Source organism: Gracilinanus agilis, chromosome 3 (genome assembly GCF_016433145.1).
Source record: "Gracilinanus agilis isolate LMUSP501 chromosome 3, AgileGrace, whole genome shotgun sequence".
Taxonomy (NCBI): Eukaryota; Metazoa; Chordata; class Mammalia; order Didelphimorphia; family Didelphidae; genus Gracilinanus; species Gracilinanus agilis.
Window position 1 is genome coordinate 9,381,863 of NC_058132.1, and position 19,421 is coordinate 9,401,283.

General features: G+C 37.5%; 1 protein-coding gene and 2 pseudogenes across 1 annotated transcript in view; 1 reads left to right on the forward strand and 2 right to left on the reverse strand.

Annotated features, from left to right (window-relative positions):
* The window catches only part of LOC123240721 (zinc finger protein 420-like), an 87,171-nt gene that overhangs the window by 30,273 nt on the left and 37,477 nt on the right, over nucleotides 1–19,421 (forward strand). The window lies entirely within an intron of this gene.
* LOC123239847 lies at nucleotides 4,624–5,268 on the reverse strand (annotated as a pseudogene).
* The window catches only part of LOC123239024, a 10,045-nt pseudogene continuing 3,587 nt past the window's right edge, over nucleotides 12,964–19,421 (reverse strand).

A 19,421-nucleotide genomic window follows, 5' to 3' on the forward strand; every position in this document is an offset into this window, starting at 1 on the left:
GGGGGGGGGGGGGTCAAGTGACTTGCCCAGAGTCACACAGCTAGGAAGTGTCTGAACCTGGATTTGAACCTAGGACCTCCTGTCTCTAGGCCTGACTCTCAATCTACTGAGCTACCCAGCTGCCCCCCTATTTATTATTTTTAGGAAAGGTCCTTCTATTCCTATACTTTCCAGTGTTTTCAATAGGAATGGGTGCTGTATTTTGTCAAAGGCTTTTTCAGCATCTATTGAGATAATCATGTGATTTTTGTTTGTTTGATTGTTGATATCATCAATTATGTGGATGGTTTTCCTAATGTTGAACCATCCTTGCATTCCTGGTATAAATCCCACCTGATCATGGTGGATGATCCTCTTGATCACTTGCTGGAGTCTCTTTGCTAGTATTCTACTTAAGATTTTTGCATATATGTTCATTAGGGAGATTGGTCTATAGTTTTCTTTCCCTGTTTTTGATCTACGTGCCTTTGGAATCAGTACCATATTTGTGTCATAAAAGGAGTTTGGTAGGATTCCTTCTTTGCTTATTATATCAAATAATTTGTATAGTATTAGGATTAGTTGCTCTTTGAATGTTTGATAGAATTCACTTGTGAATCTATCAGGCTCTGTGGATTTTTTCTTAGGGAGTTCTTTGATGGCTTGTTCAATTTCTTTTTCTGACATGGGATAATTTAGATATTCTATTTCTTCTGCTGTTAATCTTGGCAATTTATATTTTTGTAAATATTCATCCATCTCACCTAGATTGCTATATTTATTGCCATATAATTGGGCAAAATAGTTGTTAATGGTTGCCTTTATTTCCTCTTCATTAGAGTTGAGGTCTCCCTTTTCATCTTTGATACTGTTAATTTGGTTTTCTTCTTTCTTTTTTTTTATTAGATTGACCAGTACTTTGTCTATTTTATCTGTTTTTGCAAAATACCAGCTTCTAGTCTTATTTATTAATTCAATAGTTCTTTTACTTTCGATTTTATTAATTTCTCCCTTGATTTTTAGTATTTCTAATTTAGTTTTCATCTAGGGATTTTTAATTTGCTCGCTTTCTACTTTTTTAAGTTGCATACCCAATTCATTAATCTCTGCCCTCCCTAATTTGTTAATATATGCACTCAAGGATATAAATTTCCCCCTGAGTACTGCCTTGGCTGCATCCCACAGAGTTTGGTAGGATGTCTCATCATTATCATTCTCTTCAATGAAATTGTTGATTGTTTCTATGATTTCTTCTTTGACTAACTGGTTTTGAAGAATCATATTATTTAATTTCCAATTGGTTTTTGATTGCCTGTCCAGGTGCCCTTCCTAATTATTATTTTTATTGCATTATGATCTGAGAAGGTTGCATTTATTATTTCTGCTCTTTTGCATTTGTTTGCAATGTTTCTATGCCCTATTACATGGTCAGTCTTTGTGATGTGCCATGTGTAGCTGAAAAGAAGATGTATTCCTTTTTGTCCCTATTTATTTTTCTCCACATATCTATTAAATCTAATTTTTCTAGGACTTCATTCACCTCTCTTATCTCTTTCTTATTTATTTTTTGGTTTGATTTATCTAGATGTGAAAGAGGAATATTTAGATCTCCCACTAGTATGGTTTTACTATCTATTTCCTTCTTGAGCTCTGCCACTTTCTCCTTTAGGAATTTGGAAGCTATGCCATTTGGTGCATACATATTGAGCACTGTTATTTCCTCATTGTCTATACTGCCTTTTATCAGGATGTAATGACCTTCCCTGTCTTTTTTAATCAATCTATTTTTACTTTGGCTTTGTCAGAAATCATGATTGCCATTCCTGCCTTCTTTTTCTCATTTGAAGCCCAAAAGATTTTCCTCAAGCCCTTTACCTTACACCTGTGTATGTCCACCGCCTCACATGTGTTTCTTGTAGACAACATATGGTAGGCTTTTGTTTTCTAATCCACTCTGCTTTTTGCTTCTGTTTTATGGGCAAGTTCATCCCATTCACATTCAGAGTTATAATTATCAGTTGTGTATTCGCTGACATTTTGGTGTCCTCCCCTAATTCTATCTCTTCTTCTTACACTCTTTCCTTTTAAACCAGTGGTTTGCTTTAAGCCAGTAACCCTTGTCCCCTCTCTTGATTTACTTCCCTTTTTACTCCCTCCCTTATTATTCCCCTCTTTTTATTTTTAAGGCCTGATGAATTCCCTCCTCCTTCTTCTCCCCCTCCCTTTTTTGACCTCCCCACTCCCCTGCTCCCCTTGGTTTATCCCTTCTGACTTTCTCAGTAGGGTTAGAGAGAGTTTTATATCCCAATGGATATAGCTATTCTTCCCTCTCAGGGTTGATTACACTGAGAGTAAGGTTTACCTATTACCTCTTAATGCTCTCTTCCTCTCCTTCTTATAATAGTATTCATCCCTTCCCCTTCCCATGCCCTCTTTGTGTGTAATAAAATATCCTATTTTTCTTATTCCTTCAAGATTCTCTTGGTGTCCTCTACTATTCATCCCCCTCTTTCCCTCCCACCCATATCATCTTAGACCATTTAGTATTCCAACCTCTCCCTATGAATAATTCTTCTAATTATTATAATAGTGAATGCTATAATGGTGAACAGAGTTCACTACAGATAATTATACATAACATTTCTCCACATAGAAATACAAATAATTAGATCTTATTGAAGCCCTTAAAGAGGCAGATTTAAAAAATAAAGTGTTTTTTCTTTCCCTTCTGTTTCTTATTTACCTTTTCATGTTTCTCTTGATTTTTGTGGTTGGATATCGAACTTTCCATTTAGTCCTTGTCTTTTCTGTGGAAATACTTGGAAATCTTCTATCTTGTTGAATGTCCATACTTTCCCCTGGAAGTATATAGTCAGTTTTGATGGGTAGGTCATCCTTGGTTATAGACTCAGTTCTCTTGGCTTTCTGAATATCATATTCCAGGCCTTGCAGTCTTGTAGTGTGGAGGCTGCCAGATCCTGTGTGATCCTGATTGGTCCTCCTTGATATCTGAATTATCTCTTTCTGGCGTCTTGTAAAATTTTTTCTTTTACTTGGAAGCTCTTGAATTTGGCTATTATATTCCTGGGAGTTGTCTTTTCAGGGTTTAGTGTAGAGGGCGACCTATGGATCCTTTCAATGTCTATATTGCCCTCTTGTTGTAGAACTTCAGGGCAGTTTTGCTGAATAATTTTAGTATGGAGTCCAAATTTCTATTAATTTCTGCTTTTTCAGAAAGACCAATGATTCTCAGATTCTCTCTTCTCGACCTGTTTTCTTGATCTGTCAATTTCTCATTGAGATATTTCATCTTGCCTTCTATTTTATCAGTCTTTGGACTTTGTTTTATTTGTTCTTGCTGTCTTGAGAGATCATTGATTTCTACTTGCCCAATTCTTGTCTTTAGAGACTGGTTTTCTGCTCTAATCTTTTGATTTTCCTTTTTGATTTGGTCTGTCCTGTTTTCCAGCTGTTTGATTTTGGTCTCCAATTTGCTTATCAATTCTTTTGACATAGGGGCATCTTTTTCAAATTGCCCAATTCTAGCTTTTAGAGACTGGTTTTCCTTTTTAATCTGGTCATTTCTGGTCTTCAGTTTACTTGCCTCACTTTCCAATTGAGAAATGCTGCCTTTTAAACTGTTATTTTCTTGCCAAATCTCTTCCATCTTTTTATCATCTCAGATTTGAACTCTTCAATAGCTTGTGACCAGTTTTCATTGTTTTGGGAAGGTTTGGATATGATTATTTGTTTGTTCTCCTCTGTTGTTTGCTCTGTTGTCTGGATTTTCTGTGTAAAAGTTGTTGAGTGTTAAAGATTTCTTCTTGTTGATCTTTCCCTCTTGGCGTTCCTGTGGATGGCTTGCCATTGTGAGCCTCGTGCCCTCTCAACTTTATCCTCACACCCCGGGTCTGTCCAAGCTCTTTAGGCTCCTGATGTCTCAGGTCTAGTTCTCAGGGTCAAGCCTCCTGGTGGTCCCTTTGTTTGTTCCTCTGCCCGATGCTCCTTTAACAGTCCCTTTGTTTGTTCCTCTGCATGAAGCTGCTTCCACAATCGTGCATCCCTCTGCACTGGGTCCCCACTCAAGGTCCACTCCTGCTCTCAGGATCCACGTCTGAGCCTATGCTCAGGGTCTGTGTTCAAAGTCCACTCGTTCTTTAGCCTCTTGGGGTCTTAAGTCTTGCTGCTTTCAGGAGCGGGCCCTGGTGACCCCAGGTAGCTGCCAATGACTTAATGGGTGCCCCAACTCTTTTGAGCTGGCTTTGGCACTGTAGGTGGTATGGGGGTGGAGGGGTTTGCTCAGCTTGTGTTTTAGTGAAAGCTGTTTCACCCCTTTATAGCATGGAAATGCCCTGATTCTATGTACCTTCAATGCTGCGCCCTGTTGTGGGGTCCCTTCATTCGTCTCAATTTGTTTTTATGTCTTCTTGAGGAGTCCTATATGTGTGGGTTAGGAGAGGTCAGGTGCTTTTTACTCTGCTGCCATCTCAACCCGGAACCATTCAAGTGACTAAATTATTGGCTAACAAACTTTTTTTGATTATATGTTGACTTTCTTATCAGTTCCTCATTAAAATGGAAAAAAAAATTCAAGATACCATGTAGAGGAAAAATGCTACAAAACAGATCATCATTAGAATTCTTTCAATCATGTGGTGGCAAACCAAACAATTCTGGCTTAAAGTCCAGTGATTTCAGCACCAAGGTTGCCTTTCTTGTAAAGTCTGGGTTTAACTGTTCATCTGGAACTATAACAACCTGCATCCCAGCTGCAAGTGCTGCCTCAACTACATTTAGAGCATCTTCAAACACAAGGCACTTTTCAGCAAGAGGAGCAGGAGAAAATCTCTTTGCACAAGTTAGAAACATATCAGGCTCCGGTTTGCCACTCTTCACATCAGGGTCATCACCCAGAACAAGATGATTAAATAAACTAAAAAATTCTTTGTGTCTTCCTGTCTTCCATTCAAATGACAATCCAGCTGAAGCAGTAGCAACAAGTGTCTATGTAGATGATTAATCAGCTTCTCAACAGCTAGCAAAAATGTAGTTGTTGGAAATATCTGTTCTTGTTTCATTTTGCTTTCTGTCAATAGTTCCTCTTTGGTTAATGTAAGATCCAGGACTTCTACAATAACCTGGGCTGCATCCAATGCCTTTTTACCCACAACCATAGCTTTTCACATCCCATGTATATTTCTTTCCATAGCAGTCACAGATTTCCTGGAATATCACTGAATAGAGCCTCTCCGTATCCAGAAGGAGGCTGTCCATGTCAAAGAGAAGGCAAGTGACCAGCCACAGAGGAGGGGTAAGAGCCAGGCTGGGAGCCCGAAAGGCCATCATGCCCTGGGCCTTGGTCCTTCGCGAGTCTCCTTTTTTTTTTTTAGGGATTTTTTCCACTGCTGCACTACCTGGGATGGAATATTCCAAGTCTCTGTAATAGATTGGTAGTTCAGAATTTGGTACCTACAGACCCTATAGAGGATCCTATTATGAATTGCAGACTATTAATAGGGAATCAGGAAGATATTGTGAACTCAATGTTTTAGATAATGAAGCTGGGAAAACTGATAGTAAAAGAAATAGTGAGGATGAATATATCTATCAGGACATGAAATCCAGGACAGATCCAATGAAAATCGATCCCTCCTTCCCTTAAGAAAGCCTCTGTTCCCTAGATTTGTCTGTCATCTGGTGCCAAGAGCCCCATCTTCTAAAAGGAGATTCTTCAGCCACCTCCCCCTGCAAACTTACAGAGGAGGGAGCTAAAGCTTTAGCCTTAGTACATCAGGCTATTAACAACCAGCAGCTTTCATGTATTGATTATAGTTTGCCTCGGTCAGGTCATTGATAATCCTTCCCACAGAGCAATATCCTACAGGCTGTCTGTGGCAGGAAGCCCCACTGCAATGGCTTCATTGGCACAGTCCTACTCGGAAAATCATTTCTTTGTATACTATGCTAATTGCTGAATTGATTTTGAAAGGACCCAGACAAGCAGAGAGCTCTTTGGGAAAGATCCAACATCTATAATTACACCTTTGAATGCAATGCAGGTTGATAATCTTTATATTTATTCCACAGATTTCAGTAATAAATTGCATGGGGCAGATGCTTTTCCACATTCCTTCCCAGCCTCTCTTACAGTTCTTAAATAGACAGGCAATTGTTTTTCCCTCAAGATCTTCCAATCCACTCCCTCCCCTGCAGTTATGGTCTTTACTGATGGGTCATCAAAAGGCAGGCAGGGCTGTGACTATAATTAACCATGAATCCTTCTTATGGGAGACCAGGGAAAAATCAGCACAGCCACAGAGATCTTGGCAGTGTCATTTGCATTTCAAAAACTAACTAATGTGCCTTTTGATTTGTATTCAGATTCTCAGCATGTGGTTCAACTTTTTCCTCACATTGAGACAGGGACTTTGCTGGCTTCTAAGACTTCTGTCTTTCCACTTTTGCTGCCCCTACAAAAATGAATACAAGCCCGTGACGTTCCATTTTATGGCAGGTCTCATTCGTCATCACCAGGTCCTATTCGTGAAGGTAATCAACTTGCTGATTCCTTAACCTGAACAATTTTTATAGCTTTGGAGGAAACAGAAATTAGTCACACAATACATCACCAGAATGCTTCTTCCCTCCAACACCAGTTTCCACCAACACCGAGAAGCTGCAAGAACTATCGTCCGAAACTGCTCCCATTTTCCCTCTTTTCACTACGCACTTAATCCTAGGAGTCTCAAACCAAATCATCTTTGGCAGATGGATAGTACACACATTCCTTCTTTTGGCCCATTATCCTTTGTACATATTTCTAATGATACATTTTCTCCTGTTTTATTTGCTGCAGCTCACACTGGAGAAGCATTCAAGGATATTTTCCTACTTTTCTTATTTAGGAATACCTAAAGCACTGAAAACTGACAATGGCCCTGTATACACTTTCAAGGCCTTTAAAAGGTTTTGTGCTACTTTTCACATTTCACATTCCACAGGAATTCCCTACAATCCACAGGGGCAGGCCATAATAGAATGAGCTCATCAAACTTTAAAGGTACAAATTAAACTACAGGATGGTAATTTTTCACATTCTTCTCCTCATATTTTAACTCATGCCATGTTTGTTACTAATCACTTGAATCTTAATAATGATCTTTCACCCATGGACAGACACTGGAATCCTGACAATGCACGTTTGGGACAACTTAAACTGTCAGAAATTAATTGCAAGGCATATATACCTGGATCATTATATCAATCAGAAGTCATATTAATAGGAAGCATAACAAAAGGTGGTTGTTAACAACAAATACAGTGGAAACAGAAATAGAAGGTTTAATACAATTTGTTAAAATACATCCTGAAGAGGAATCTTGGAAGGCTGTGGAAGAAAGGTGATGTATAAAGGAAAAACCTTGCCTGTGCACTAAAGATTTTAGCAATCGTATGTAACTAGTGTGAGAAGAAAGTTTCTGACCCATTTTCTAGTGGTCAGCGACTCACCCCAGAGGCCACCTGAAGTCCTTTGACCATCCCGGGTCCTGCACTGCAGTCTTCCTCTCAGGTGTAAATCCACGATGGGCGCCAGATGAAGCTGTCCACCGACTCCACGAAGATTCCTAGTGGGTTGGACACTCAGAAAGGGGAACCAAGGACTGAGTGAAAATGGGTTATGGGTTAAGGATTAATGGAAAGAGAACATAAGGTGAGAATAAAGACACACAGACACAGAAAGTTTTGGCATAAGGTAGACAGACAGCGAGTAAGCTCTGATGGTCAAAAGCTTCCTTGCCAACTGATTTCTTGTCACCTTTATTGGGGTTGCAACAGTATGGAGGGAAGGGGAGAGCTCAGTGGCTTGATACATTAACATTATGAGGTCATCATCATAAAATGCAAATTGCCAAAACTTGAAACAATAGGTAGAGCTAAGATCATGATCCAGAGCTGATATGGCCTAAGGCATCTACTGATGTTTGTTACCTATGTTAATTGATCATTGAAGGTAAAGTCTGAGATAAGTGATCTGTCTTCTGGGGTGTAGTCTTAGTGGAGAGCTAGAGATTTGGCAAGGTTGATGTGCAATTTGGCTCAAGATTACAGAGATCAATCATTAGCAGTATAAGAGTTAAGTTTTTTGAGCACTCTTAGAATAATATCAAAATTAATGTATACCTGGATTGCTACAAGATTCACACTGCTCAATATGTAGATAAACATTTCCCTTGCTCTTCTGACCCAAGAACATATTGATAAGGGATTGGAAGCTCAAGTGAATGTTCTTGAAGAAAGTGTCTTATACTTTGGAAATCAACTGCAAAATATAAAAGTGAGAATTAAATCAAAATGTCATGCTGAATTTAAATGGATTTGTATAACCCCTCTTCTTTACAATCAAGCAGACATTCCTTGGGAAAATATACAGCAACATATTTTTGGCATTTGGAATCATTCAGATTTCTCCATTGATCTTTAAACATTACATAAACAAATCATGGATATCAGTCATTCTAGCTTCTCCTCATATTCTGCCTCCACTATAGTATCATCATTTTTCAAGAGTATTTCTTCCTACATCTCCCATAATAAACAATCCCATAATAATAAAGAAGATCCAGGAGCAGTTCTTTAAGAAGCAGTCCAAGAGCCAAGGTGGAAGATCCCTTTGGAGAGGAAGTTCAGGGCTTTGTCCATGTCCCTTCCTCCACTTTACAGGAACCAATTACAGTCCTTCAATTTACCTAGCACTGCCCAGAGCAGGGCAGTGGCCTCTGGAGTTGGCACCCACTTTAGCAAGTGACTTGTGAACTCTTACTTAGTGTTAAGTAGGGGTGTTTAAATTTTAGATTGATTAAGTTGCTGATTGATAGAAAAAGAAAGTTTGATTCAACTCTTCACATAAGAAAAATTGATTAAAACTTTTTTTAATAACCAATCTTTGAACATATTTTTATTTCATTATGGCTTGTAAAGGTTATAATAATCATTTTTTTTCTTGAAAATTTCTGGAGGATTGCTGTAATACATGATCAATTTTTCCCACTGGAATATTTCATTTTAAATTTGCTTTATTATTTTCCATTAACAAATTTTCACATGAATTTTCAAAGGTTACATGATTCATGTTGTCTCCTTCCCCTCTTCCAACACCCTCCCATAGTTGACAAACAATCCCATTGGGTTTTACATGCATTATCTCTCAATGCTTGTTTCCATATTGTTCATTTTTGTAATAGAATAATCTTTTACAACCAAAACCTCAGATCACATACTCACATAAACAAGTGATAAATCACGATTTCTTCTGCATTTCCACTCCAACGGTTCTTTTTCTAGACATTAATAACACTCTTTTCTTAAATCTCTCAGAATTGTCCTGGATCATTACATTGCAAAGTCTGTTACCTTTGATTGTCCCATGATGTTTCAGTTCCTGTGTATAATGTTCTCCTGGATCTACTAATTTCACTCTACCTCAATTCATATTGGTCCTTCCATTTCTTATATTAATCAAACAGTTCATCATTCCTTATAGCATGATAATATTCCATCACCATCATATGCCACAATTTGTTCAGCCCTTTCCCAATTGAGACATCCCCTCAATCTCCAATTTTTTGCCACCACAAAAAGCACAGATATAAATATTTTTGTATAAACTGGTCCATTCCCATTTTTTTTTCTCTCTTTGGGATACAGACCTAGCACTGGTATTACTGGATCAATTCTTTTAAAACTTCAGGCATAATTCCAACACAATTCTTTGCTTTAAAGAGCCAATATTCAAAAAGGGAAGATGTGAGAACAGCTATAGACAAAAGGTCTATAAGGAATAGATGGAGTAGATAGAAAGGACTTTGAGAAGGGCAGACAATAGCAGTGAGAAACATGAGATTGAGGACTAAGAAAAGCCACCTAGACTAAATCAGTCAAGAAGAACTGATTCAATGTCTACTGTGGCCTGGTAGTGGTGTAGGTACTACAGATAGAAATGTCAAAATAAAAGTCTCTGCCCTCAAGGATCTTCCATTCTATCAGAGAAAGCCACATGAACTCCTTTTGGGATGGTCATGCCCAAAAAAGCCCTACTCAGGTCTGTGTGCAGTTCAGATAGCAAAATTAGAGATCTTGGTGCTGCAGTGAATAGCCTATTGAAGAAGACTTGAGAAGAGGCTTCTCTAGCCCCTGAAGTTGGAAAGCATGTACTGCCCAGTTCAAAGAAGGTTAGGGCCTGAACCTAAGAGGTTGGCAGCCCCACTGACAACTCATTCTCCCAGTTTCTCTATGGGGCTAGGATTATCACTCCTGGTCAACCCATGCCATACACTGTGTCCTAGCACTTTTGCTTTGGCAGCTACATACAAATTTCCAAAGCTCAGCAAATGTCCTTGAGGCAATAAGCTGCTGTTTCCCAGAAAGGTTTGCTGGGCAGGAGGAAAAAAGATGTTCAAACATTTTAATTTGCATTTTCCCTTGGAGACTGAGATGCTCGTCAGAGCTCCTGCTTGGCACATGCTCCTTTACCAACTAGGGACCATCCTTGCATTTTCCCCAAGATTATAAATGACACCCAATTACTGTACCTTGTATCCTGGCAGGAGCTGGATGCCTGCTCGGTTGTTTGCTCATGTCAGGAACAAAAAAGTATTTTACTATCAGTCCAGAGAAGACACTTCTCTGATAAAGAACAATTCTGATTCAAAGAATGGTTGTGGGCATCTTGCTTGCTCAGTTTCAAAATTTGGGGCATTGCTCAGGATGGAGGTCACAAAATTCCTTTTGTGATTTGTAGGCTATCAATAGGGATATTGATAAGGACTATGTAACAGACATTCTTTATGAAAATAGATTGTTCAGCCTTTGGACATTATTCACTGGTGGTATTAAATCTCACCCTGGCATGTGGTGGCTAAACTCTACCAGCCCACCATCTTATAGTCATCACTTTAGTCATAAGCACACAGAAATGAGAGGACATTTTAGAGTCACTTCATGAGGAAACAGATTAATATAAATCACAGGTTAAGTCAATCCAATGTCCCCTCAGGTTGCCTCATTTATGCCATATATAGGTTTCTTAATACCCATAATTATGTCCATTTTAAGTCAGTTTTCAGAATTTCTCTTCTGAATGTTTTATATCTTTTACCAAATTTCACTTTGTAGGTTTTTTTTCTTTTAAATGTTTTCCACTTCCTTTTAACAACTGATTCACATACCTAATAACTTAGCCAGGTATTCCTGGGTGATCTGTGTGTCAACACTGTCCTCAGGGGGGATTGTATAATTGTCATATAATCCTAGATTTATAAAAATGTTCTTGTTTGAGAGTAGTTTTAGGATAAGAAATCTGCTATTTCCCTGAATTCAGAAAGTGAACTGTTTGAAGAAGTTGCCATGAAGATGCCTGCAGAAAACACACACTGCACCAAAAGATCCAGAATGAAATATGGGATGTAGTGAAATTTAAGGGGGTGGGTGGGGTGTTTAATGCATTTGTCTTGAATGTAAATTCTTATGCCAAATGGGATGGCTCCTTAATTGGCTTTTTGTTAATGCTCCTAGCAATCATTTGTTTTGTTCTCTCTATTTCCCTCTAATCCCCAAGTTATTGTAATTTCCCCTTAGGAAATGCAATATTGTATGTACCTCTAGTTAAAGATCTTTAGAGATATGTTAGTTATGTGTACTGATTCCATGGGGATACTAGGCAGGTAAATCTGGGAGATTTCTACTCTTTTCCCATGTGAATCAGAGGGGGGATTGTGTAATTAATTTCTGAACCCTAAAACTCAAGTTCCCAGCATCCCACTTTCCTTCTTAATTTATGGGCTAATGTAGAGAGGATATAAATTTTTTGTAGCCCTGTCTCTCACTCTTTTTTGGTTATTGGAGTCTGCTGGAGCAGGCTTTTTGAGCTGGCAAGGAAAACTTATTCACTTGGTCTTAATTTTGTTAGATAATTAGATTTTTATACTTCTATTTCTTTTTTATTACTTCTACTTCAAGTGATTATTAACAAACTTTATGAAATTAATACTTAAGAGTTGTTGGACATTAATTTTAAATCTTACACACCTCAAACAAAAGATACAGAACTTACAAAATATATAATGTATAATTTTGATTATATTAAATTAAAATGTCTGCATCAGTTCTCAAGTCTTTCCAGGTTTTTCTGACCTTCTCCTTCTCCTCAATAATGATAAAATAGTAGGATTCCTTTATAACCAGATGCCACCATTTGCTCAGCCATTTCTCAAATGATACTTCATTTCAGATTTTTTGTCATCGTAAAAAGAGCACGTTTAAGTGTTTTGTATTTTTTCATACATATAGATCCTTTCCCCATTTGTTTTTTAATGACCTTTAGACATGGTTCCAAATTGATCTCTCTAGAATGCTGAATTAGTTCACAAGTCCAAAAGTTCATTCCTTTTTCAATCTTCCCACATCTCATACAACTTTTGTCAATTTCCTTTTTTGTCATAATAGCCAATCTAATAGATGTGGGCTGATTCCTCAGACTTGTCATCACTTGCATTTCTCCAAATGATATTGATCGCCCTCGCCTGAAGAAAACACATAAACTTTAGCACATCCATTAGGTTTTTTTCCCACATGAAGCGATGACCTCTGGATGAAAGCCTTTCTACAGGGAATCAATCTGGAACTGGTCTGTTGAGAAAACATTTCTCATACTAAACAAACTATGGACTCTTCATTTAAATTTCAATGTTTTCCTTCATTCATGAAAGGAATAAGGTTTCTCCCCAAAAGGAATTCCTCCTTGGAAATAAGAGATGATTGCTCCCTGAACACCTTACTACACTGATCACATTCATCAAGTTTCCCTCTAGTGTGGATCCTCTGTTAAAGCTAAGACTGTCAACTGTAACCTCAGCCTCATTCATGAGGTTTCCCTGCAGTTGGGATTTTTGGAAATGAAGCAACTGTGGAGCATTAAGAGAAAGTCTATCAGAATTTATAACATTCATAAGGTTTCTCTCAAAGGTGGATTCTCTGATGCTTAGCAAGATTGCCACTCACTGTGAAAGCCTTTCCACATTGTTTACATTCATAAGGTTTCTCTCCAGTGTGGATTCTCTGATGTACAGCAAGATGGCCACTCCGTGTGAAAGTCTTTCCACATTGTTTACATTCATAAGGTTTGTCTCCAGAGTGGATTCTCTGATGTACAGTGAGAGAGCCCCTCTCTGTGAATGCCTTTCCACACTGTATACATTCATAAGGTTTCTCTCCAGAGTGGATTCTCTGATGCTTAGCAAGAGAGCCTCTCTCTGTGAAAGCCTTTCCACATTGTGTACATTCATAAGGTCTCTCTCCAGAGTGGATTCTCTGATGTTTAGCAAGAGAGCCGCTCGCTGTGAAAGCCTTTCCACATTGTTTACATTCATAAGGTTTCTCTCCAGAGTGGATTCTCTGATGTACGGCAAGACCAGCGCTCTGTGTGAAAGCCTTTCCACATTGTTTACATTGATAAGGTTTATGTCCAGTGTGGATTCTCTGATGTGCAGCAAGACCCACCTTGTGCAGGAAAGCCTTTCCACACTGTGTACATTCATAAGGTTTCTCTCCAGAATGGGTTCTCTGATGTGAAGCAAGATGGCTCTTCCGTTTAAAAGCCTTTCCACATTGTTTACATTCATAAGGTTTCTCTACAGAGTGGATTCTCTGATGCCTAGCAAGAGAGCCCCTCTCTGTGAAAGCCTTTCCACATTGTTTACATTCATAAGATTTCTCTCCAGAGTGGGTTCTCTGATGCTTAGCAAGAAAGCCCCTCTCTCTGAAAGACTTTCCACATTGCGTACATTTATGAGATTTCCCTCCAGAGTGGGTTCTCTGATGCTTAGCAAGAGAGCCCCTCTCTGTGAAAGCCTTTCCACACTGTGTACATTCATAAGGTTTCTCTCCAGAGTGGGTTCTCTGATGCTTAGCAAGAAAGATTCTCTCTTTGAAACCCTTTCCACATTGTTTACATTTATAAGGTTTCTCTCTAAAGTGGATTCTCTGATGTGCAACAAGACTCACCCTGTATATGAAAGCCTTTCCACACTGTATACATTTATAAGGTTTCTCTCCAGTGTGGATCATCTGATGTGAAGCAAGACTCACCCTGTATATGAATGCCTTTCCACATTGTGTACATTCGTAAGGTTTCTCTCCAGAGTGGATTCTTTGATGTGAAACAAGATGGTGGCTCTGTGTGAAAGCCTTTCCACATTGTTTACATTCATAAGGTTTCTCTCCAGTGTGAGTTCTCTGATGCTCAGCAAGTTTTCCCCTCCAAGTGAAAGCCTTTCCACATTGTTTACATTTATAAGGTTTCTCTCCAGTGTGGAGTCTCTGATGCTCAGCAAGCTTCCACCTCCAAGTGAAAGCCTTTCCACATTGTTTACATTCATAATGTTTCTCTCCAGTGTGGATTCTCTGATGTTCAGCAAGTTTTTCCTTCCAAGTGAAAGACTTTCCACATTTTGTATATTTAAAAGACAAATGACCTAGAAAACAGATTTAGGAGAGACAATTTAGGAATCATTGATCTACCTGAAAGGCTAGAAAAAAAATAGAAGCCTTGACATCATATGATTATAAATTAGAAGAACATTTCCCTGATATTCTTGAACAAGGGTAAAATAGAGATTGAAAAGGGACATAGATGAACCTCTACATTAAATACTCAAAAGACAAACCACAGGAATTTAATTGCCAAATTCAAGAGCTTCGAGGCCAAGTAAAAAATACTGCAAATAGCCAGAAAAAAACAATTCAGATATCAAGGATCTCAGTCAGGATTACACAGGATCTGGCAGCTGCCACAATAAAGAACCTGAAAGCTTGGAATATGATATTCAGGAAGGCAAGAGGATTGGGTTTACAAGCAAGAATCACCTACCCATCAAAACTGACTTTGAGAGGAAAGTATGGGTACTTAACAAAATAGAAGATTTCCAAGCATTCCTAAAGAAATGACCAGAACTAAATGGAAAATATGATATCCAAATACAAAAATGGAAAGAAACATGAAGAGGCAAACAAAAAAGAGGGTAAAAAAATTTTTAAGACTCAAGTAAGGTCAAATTGTTTATATTCCTATATGGAAAAATGATTTTTGTAACTCAAAAATTGTTTTCATTATCATAATGGATAGATTATTCACAGGCAGAAATTGGGGTACTAAGTTGTTTAAGTTGATATGTAAAAAAAGGGGTGGATAGAAGATGACACCATGAGAAACCTGAAGGAAGAAGAAAAATAACATAAATTAATCCACATAAAGAGGAAAATGGGAGTGGAGGAAGAATACTATTATAAGAAGGAGAGGAAGAAAGTGGTAATAGGTAATACTTAAACCTTACTCTCAATGGAATCAGTTCTGAGAAGAAAAGTAAGAGATGAATAAAAAAGAAGAGGCTGGGAAGGAAAGGGAAGTTCCTTTGGAATGAAATGGAAGACATTCTCTTAATAGCAGATACAGAGTTAACTGAGGAAATGGTCCTTACCCACGAAGAGTAGATTCTTCACATTCTCCAGCATGACTTCCCTGTACAGCTTTTTTTGTGAAGGGTCCAACAGGCACCATTCCTCCTGGGTGAAGTCAACAGCCACATCCTTGAATGTTATTGACCCCTAAACCAGCAAAAGTCACAGGATTTAGAGCTGACCCTGCAGAATTCATCCAATCTAGTCTTCATCAACTAACTTGAAGAAAGTGAAGAACACAAGGGACTCACACCAAATTTTTCACCTTGAAGAGGGTCAGACAAAGCCAGCTCTGCAGACCAGTCATTCAGAGCCTAATGGAATACTGACAAAGACATTTTGTGTCTGAAGTGAGAATCATCTTGGAAGAGTAAGGACTGTACAAGAGTCTTACTCTAAGAGTTTCCCCTATGGAATTAGGGAGAGGGTATGTGCTCTGAGGTAGGTAGGAGATTCTGTGGAGAAGAGAGAAGGTGATCTGAAATCCCTCCTCAACACAAGTCTCAGAATTCATCTAATGAGAACATTTTTTTGAAGTTTGTGAAAAGGTAGCAATTATTGAGTATTCTGGGGAAAAAAATATTACCAATGATTAATAAGGAGAAAACAAAGAAAAACTAAGTCTCTACTTAGTTTTCTAAAAGGCTAAAGGCAGAAGGAAGACTCCAAAGTTATATGGGATCAGACTGATTGATTCTAGCTAAGTAAAGAAGAGCAGGCTTTTGTTCTTATATTGAGAGTTTGGGAAAAAACTGGGTATGATGTGCCAAAACATCCTGTCTTTGCTTTATGATGAATGTCATTTCTTACTAGAAAATATTCAGTCATTTTATATTTAGTTGCAGATGAGTGTGATGAGGAAAGCAGGGAGTGCTCATCTTTTAAACATTTAAAGAAGTAATCACACTACTCTACAAACTATTTGACAAAATAAGCAAAGAAGGAGTCATACCAAATTCTTTTTATGATACAAATATGGTACTGATTCCAAAGCCAGGCAGACAAAAAACAGAGAAAGAAAACTACAGATCAATCTCCTTAATAAACATAGATGGGAAAACCTTAAATAAAATACTAGCAAAGAGGCTAAAGTAAGTCATCACAAGGATTATTCACTATGACGAGGTGGGATTTATGCCAGGAATGCAAGCATGGTTTAATACTGGGAAAACCATCCACATAATTGACCATCTCAATAATCAAACTAACAGACATGACATGATTATCCCAATAGATGCAGAACAAGCCTTTAACAAAATACAACATTCATTCCTACTGAAAACACTAGAAAGTACAGAAATACCTAGGACTTTCCTTAAAAATAATAAACAAATTAGATTTAAAACCATCAGCAAGTATCATCTGCAATGGAGATAAGTTAGAAGTCTTCCTAATAAGATCAGGAATGAAGCAATTAAAGAAGAAAAAGAAATTTAGGAAGGCAATGAGGAAACTAAACTATCACTCTTTGCAGAAGATATGATGATTTGCTTAAAAATCCTAGAAAATCAACTAAAAAGGTAGTCGAAATATTAACAACTTTAGCAAAGTTGCAGGGAACAAAATAAACTCACATAAATCATCTGCATTTCTGTTACCAACATAACTCAGCAGCAAGAGTGAGAGTAAGAAACTCCATTTAAAATCACTCTAGACCAGTGATGGGCAAACTATGGCCCACGGGCCAGATGCAGACCCCTGAAATGTTCTATCCTCCAGTAAGACATTATTCCTAATCTGACGAATACAATGAGGATACAATAGAATGAAACTTAGAAAGAGTTGCCTTAGAAACAGACAGACAGATGAGCATTTCCTTTCTTTTGGTATCCTCTTGAAAAAGTTTTCCCATCACTGCTCTAGACAGTATAAAATGAGAATGTATTTGCCAAGACAAACACAGGAATTATATGAACAAAACTACAAAATCTTTTTCACACAATTAAAATTAAATCTAAATAACTGAAAAAACATTAATTCTTCATGAGTAGGACAAGCTAATATAATAAAAATTAAAATCCTACCTAAATTAATTTACTTACTCAGTGCCATAACTATCAAACAACCAACAAAATTTTTATAGAATTAGAAAAAATTATAACACAGTATATCTGGAAGAACAAAAGATCAAGACTATCAAGGGAATTGATTTTTAAAAATGTGAAGGATGGTGGCCTAGCAGTATCAGATCTTGAACTAGGCTAAAAAGCTAGTGGAAATATTAACTTATATTAATCATCAAAACAATATGGTACTATCACATGATCATCTCAATAGATGCTGAAAAAGCCTTTGACAAAATATAGCATCCATTCCTATTGAAAACACTGAAAAGTACAGGAATAGAAGGACCTTTCCTAAAAATAATGAACAGTATATACCTAAAACCATCAACAAACATCATATGCAATGGGGATAAATTAGAAGCCTTCCCAAAAAGATCAGGAGTAAAACAAGGATGCCCATTATCACCTCTATTATTCAACATAGTACTAGAAACACTAGCAGTAGCAATTAGAGAAGAAAAAGAAATTGAAGGTATCAAAATAGGCAATGAGGAGACTAAGCTATCACTCTTTGCAGATGATATGATGGTATACTTAAAAAATCCTAGAGGGGGCAGCTGGGTACCTCAGTGGATTGAGAGCCAGGCCTAGAGACAGGAGGTCCTAGGTTCAAATCCGGCCTCAGACACTTCCCAGCTGTGTGACCCTGGGCAAGTCAATTGACCCCCATTGCTTACCCTTACCAATCTTCCACCTATAAGTCAATACACAGAAGTTAAGGGTTTAAAATTTTAAAAAAAAAAAAATCCTAGAGAATCAACTAAGAAGCTTGTAGAAATAATCAACAACTTTAGCAAAGTTGCAGGATACAAAATAAATGAACATAAATCATTAGCATTTCTATACATTTCCAACACATTAGAGCAGCAAGAAGTAGAAGAGAAACACCATTTAAAATCACCCTAGACAATATAAAACACTTAGGAATCTATCTACCAAAACAAAGACAGCAATTATATGAAAACAACTACAAAACACTTTCCAAACAAATAAAACTGGATCTAAACAATTGGAAAGCCATTGATTGCTCATGGGTAGGACGAGCTAACATAATAAAAATGACAATTCTACCAAAATTAATTTACCTATTTAGCGCCATACCTATCAAACTACCAAAAAACTTCTTTACTGAATTAGAAAAAACTATAACAAATTTCATTTGGAATAACAAAAGATCAAGAATATCAAGGGAAATAATGAAAAAAAAATGTGAAGGAAGGGGGCCTAGCAGTACCAGATATTAAACTATACTATAAAGCAATATGGTACTGGTTAAGAGACAGAGAGGAGGATCAGTGGAACAGATTTGGGGTAAATGACATCAGCAAGACAGTGTATGATGAGCCCAACTTTTGGGACATGAATCCACTATTTGACAAAAACTGCTGGGAAATTTGGAAAACAATATGGGAGAGACAAGGTTTAGATCAACATCTCACACCCTACACCAAGATAAATTCAGAATGGGTGAATGACTTGAATATAAAGAGGGAAACCATAAATAATTTAAGGGAACACAGAATAGTATACTTGTCAGATCTCTGGGAAAGGAAAGACTTTAAAACCAAGCAAGAGTTAGAGAAAACTACAAAATGTAAATTAAATGGTTTTGATTATATTAAACTAAAAAGCTTTTGTACAAACAAAAACAATGTAGTCAAAATCAGAAGGGAAACAACAAATTGGGAAAAAATCTTTATAACGAAAAACTCGGACAAGGGTATAATTACTCAAATATACAAGGAGTTAAATCAATTATATAAAAAAATCAAGCCATTCCCCAACTGATAAATGGGCAAGAGACATGAATAGGCAATTTTCAGGTAAAGAAATCAAAAGTATCAATAAGCACATGAGAAAGTGTTC